Below are 4,652 nucleotides of genomic sequence, written 5' to 3'. Positions count from 1 at the left end.
TACCTTCTAAATAACTTTGGATGATGCTCCACTCGTGCTGCGACTCATTGTATTTTAAATTGGTAACACAAAAAGTTGTGGAATTCCAATCGCAACGCAGCCAAACTTGCCTTTCTAGTGTCAAAACCTTTTTCCCTAACCAGCTCACCGTCTGTCTGAGGACATCTATTTGTGTTTGTAAGCGAGTATCGATCATGGTTTGTGAAAGCCAAAGATCCCGAGAGTTATGGTGCCAGTCTTCCACAAAATGCTTAGTCTGCAAAGATGTATGTAAAGCTATGCCTGATACCGTAGCTATAGTAGTAACTGCGATTAAACTTAAAATGACTGCCACAACAATACCGAGAAAACGTTTGGTGCGCTTTAGTACCCTTTTAAAAAACTCCAATACTAAGACATCTACAGGATTTTGAGCCCATGGTCGTTCTAGATCTACCGGAAGCCAAATATGAGAACGTTGTTGTAAAATCATAAGAGAATATTCGGAGTCAAATTCTATAGAGCTATTAATGCAAGAATATAGTCGACAATTGGTACAGTTAATACCGTTATCAAAGCTAAAATTCCCTATCAGAAATAGATATGGTAAAGGTACGCATGCAGTTACATTTATCTCTTTAAATGAGGTGAATTTATAAGTTGATGCAGAATTCACGGTGCCAGAAAAGGTTTCCTCGTAAAGTCTAACAGTCTTAAGCGCAGCAGCAATCTTCCATAAGTGCGTTTGGATATGGTCAGGAAATTTCTGATGTGCTATACGAGGATCTGCGATGCCGCCATCTCCCCAGGCCATCAACTGATGATTCACCATTGATTCATTCCATTTGTTCCGTGGTGGCATCCTGTAGGATAAGGACAAATCACAACATGTCTTATTCCATTCGGAACAATTCCGAAGAAATTGACCATATGGTCCCCACATAAGTAAATTCTTATAAAATTTCACGAATTTTCCAATACATTCCTGCCACACAAATGGTTTATAGGCCAGTCCGATATAAGTGAAATCAGGACAGGCAGGAAATGAGGGGAATTCAGCAAATGTAACATTTCCCCATGTCATGTTAAGAGACCATGCTTCAACTCTTTGTAAATGAGTTCGGGATCCATTAGACTTATTCCCCGGCAGGATCCAGTTCTGCCAATCCATCTCGGCACACGGGGATGGGCCCAGACAAATGTAAGGACCATCCCCTTTGTATGAAAAATTAAATGAGGTGCCATCATCCTGATTAAGATAAGTAAGATTCTTCCAAGGAGGCGAAAGTATCACAGGGGAGGTATAGACAGGAATATCTGCACTTCCCCAAGGTGCAGGTTCCATCATAGGTGGATTAGGTATATAGGCCCAATAGCTTACATTTGTCGCCTCGGCAGAGGATAATACAGTAAGCAAGGCACACATAGCCAAAAATAAATTTTCAGGCGTACAAGCCTTCCCTGTTCGCTGCAGGATTTTTTGCCCCTCCCCACTAAGCTTTTTAATTTGCCCCCAAGTCGGCAAAGCAGTAGCAAATATCTGCCGACGGCGAGGTCGTCCCCCCAAATTCAGATGTGCTATGGCCTGTAACGGAAGTTCATCTTGGTCTGGATTCCCCATCCGTCGTCTGGTGGGATACGGTGCCGTTCGAATTGGCCCTCGACCGGATCCATCGTGCGGGGAGCCAGGAACAGGTCCGTCCATCCTCTGTGGAGACATAAGCATAACCCTTCCCTCTATAAAGCAATAGCCCCGGTTGCCATTCTGCATCTGCAGTCGGTTTAAGCCATATATGTTCATTTAATGGAGGGGGAGTGACCTCTCCCTCTATGAACTGCTTTTCTGCTCGGGAAAGGATATCTCCCTGCGGAAGATTCAAGAAATTTAATGCGAACAGAGCTTGTTGCAAAATAGAACATGCATTTGATTGAGTGAATGCTAAGATATGATCCTTTTTCCTCCTTTTTAATTTTTTAATTTGCAACTTTAAAGTACTATGCGCACGTTCTACAATGGCTTGCCCTTGAGGATTGTATTCAATGCCTGTTTTATGCATGATACCATATTGTTCACAGAAAGTTCGAAATTTTTTACTGCTATATGCAGGTCCATTATCTGTTTTAATAATAGATGGTAAACCCATCACAGCAAAAGTTTCTAAAAGATGGGTGATAACATGTTGTGCAGTTTCGCCACTTTGTGCTGTGGCCCAAATGAATTGAGAATATGTATCTATTACCACATGTACATACATACAAAGTTCAGAAAACCACATCTGCCACTGCAGATACTCAGGCTCTTTTAAAAGAGCCCGACAGAGGACCCTCCAGTCCTCAGGAGAAAAATTATTATAATGTCGAGCTAGACTATTAACTAGCTCCTTAACATAATGTGATTGAGGTCCATATAAAGACACTGCCTTTTTCAAGCGACCAATATCTTCTATACCTATTCCGTCATAATATGGTGCTTGTGCCACCCCCTGGACTGGGGGAGGCCTGATAACAGGAAAAGCAAAGACAGAATTACCTGCACCAGCCTCATCATCCCTATCCTCTAGCGCATCAAGCTCAGCTAAAGCAGCAGAAAGGAAAGGATTTTTAGAAGAAAGAGCTGGTACAGACGGCAAAGGCGGAGCAGAGGGCTTCCTAGAGGGTTTCTTAGACTCCTCCGTCATAGCCATAACCTGCTGAAAAACCTTCCACACACGCTCCACCTCGGGATCCGATTTTACTTTCGGTTTTGGTTCTTCATTACCACACTCGCTAGGCTCACGGGATGGAGTAAGCTTAAAGGTATCTTTCTCTACCGCCCTTTTCTCATCCGTATCTAAAGGGAGGTCTTGTATAGAAGGAGCCATCTCCTTATGGAAGTCTTCGACCGTGCGGTCGTCCTCCATTGCTTTAAGCACTGTAAAAATAATCGACCAAATAGACCAAAACCGAACGGGAATTTTTTCACCCTGTCTCATTGCCTTCTCGACATTATGTCGAACTCGCCGCCAATTATCTAAATCTAAAGTTCCCTCCTCTGGAAACCAAGGATTCCATTCTCGAACCACCTTCAAGCACAGCTCAATATCATTAGAAGCGACAGTGATACCATAGACAGCAAGTGAATGCTTCAGCATTCGAACATAAGGAGTAGAAGTTTCTTGTCCCATCACCCTGTACTTAATTAAGTTACTCACCCTTCCTGTACGTCCTTCAGGGTCCCTGTTCGGGCGCCAATTGTCAACTTCTAGTGCGTTGGGGTCCCTGGGTAAGGGTCTACGAAATCACCAGGACACAGGGGATGCAGAGCAAAGGCAGCACTTGCAACTGCATACTGCCGTTTATTTCTCACATAGCTATATACTCGCAGAGATCAGATAAACATAACAATGTATCAAGCCAACATCTGTGAAGTGAAATATACACGAAATGCAATAAGAACAAAATACATCCTGTTTATATCCTGTTTATGCTTGCAGAATAAAGAATTCTCTTAGCCATCCTTCCTTTGGAGACAACAAGTTCTTTGTCTTTAGAAAGAACACTTCTGTTTAGAAAGACACACTTTAAGCGAGGCAAGAGCCACTTCCTGCTGATCCAGGCATTTAGGCCTTGCAACATGAGGTAAGGGGAAGAGAACGTTTTCTCCTCCTGGCCTAGGCCTGCCTGGCCGTCCTTAACCTCAGTGCAGTCCTCAAATGATCTGGGCCTGCAAGGGGCTTACAAGCCTACACCATCTCACTTATTCAGTCTTGTGATTGTTTCTTGCCATGTTTTTGCCCTCACTCGACCTTGAGCAACTGGAGAGCAGGACCCATGTCTTCACAAGCACACCAAGTGCCTGACCCGCAGTGGATGAGTGATGTGTTTGTGTAATAATCATGTCCGTGAGTTCATTCATTAATTCATTGACTAATTCATTCATTTATGCAGGCACGCAGTCAACAAATGATAATAATGGCAGACAGAAGGTATAGCATGGGCAGAGAAGAGGATTTAATTAGGAAGAGAGAGAGAGAAAAAATATAGATTCCATGAGGAGATAGAATCAAAAATAGGGGAGTAAAAGCCAAAGAAGAAAGGAGAAAAGAGTATTCATTCATGTAATGCAGCAGTATGCAAGTCAGGCTGGAAGAAGCTTACTTTTTTTTTTTTTTAATTTTATTATGTTATGTTAGTCACCATACAATACATCATTGGTTTTTGATGTGGTGATCCATGATCCATTGTTTTCGTATAACACCCAGTGCTCCATGAAGTACGTGCCCTCCTTAATACCCATCACCGGGCTAACCAATCCCCCCTCCCCCCTCCCCTCTAAAACCCTGTTTGTTTCTCGGAGTCCATAGTCTCTCATGGTTCTTACATTTTTTAATCAAATGGACTCAAAAGTTAGTTACCATCTATAAGTACTCTGTACTTTTTCTCCTGTTTAGTCTATTAATCATAATAAAATCAATTAATTACTATGGTACTGTTTGCATAATGTCTTTTTCCTCCTCCAGGCTGTTAACTCCAGGAAGGCAGACCTTACGCATGGCACTCACCTCCATGTCCCCAGGGCCTAGCTCAGTATGACATACAGTGGTGCTCAGTAAATATTTACCAAGTGATTCAGCAGATTGCTCATGGCTTCAGTTCTTTCTTCTATTAAAAAAATCATGGAGGGCGCCTGGGTG

At 42.7% G+C, this 4,652-nt stretch overlaps 1 long non-coding RNA gene across 1 annotated transcript; it reads right to left on the bottom strand.

Moving 5' to 3' along the window:
* Positions 1–312: 312 nt before the first annotated feature.
* LOC135364136 (uncharacterized) lies at positions 313–3,631 on the bottom strand. Its single transcript, XR_010410790.1, has 2 exons — positions 3,171–3,631; positions 313–1,687 (listed from the first exon to the last, which is right to left on the bottom strand). It is a non-coding gene; the product is annotated as an uncharacterized LOC135364136 (long non-coding RNA).
* Positions 3,632–4,652: the final 1,021 nt, after the last annotated feature.

The sequence above is a fragment of the Mirounga angustirostris genome, unplaced genomic scaffold (assembly GCF_029215605.1).
Source record: "Mirounga angustirostris isolate CCGP_5_RB_7025 unplaced genomic scaffold, mMirAng1.0.hap1 SCAF_4, whole genome shotgun sequence".
In the NCBI taxonomy this organism is placed as follows: Eukaryota; Metazoa; Chordata; class Mammalia; order Carnivora; family Phocidae; genus Mirounga; species Mirounga angustirostris.
The sequence above is the reverse complement of the archived record's forward strand: the minus strand, read 5'-3'. Positions and strand labels throughout refer to the sequence as shown.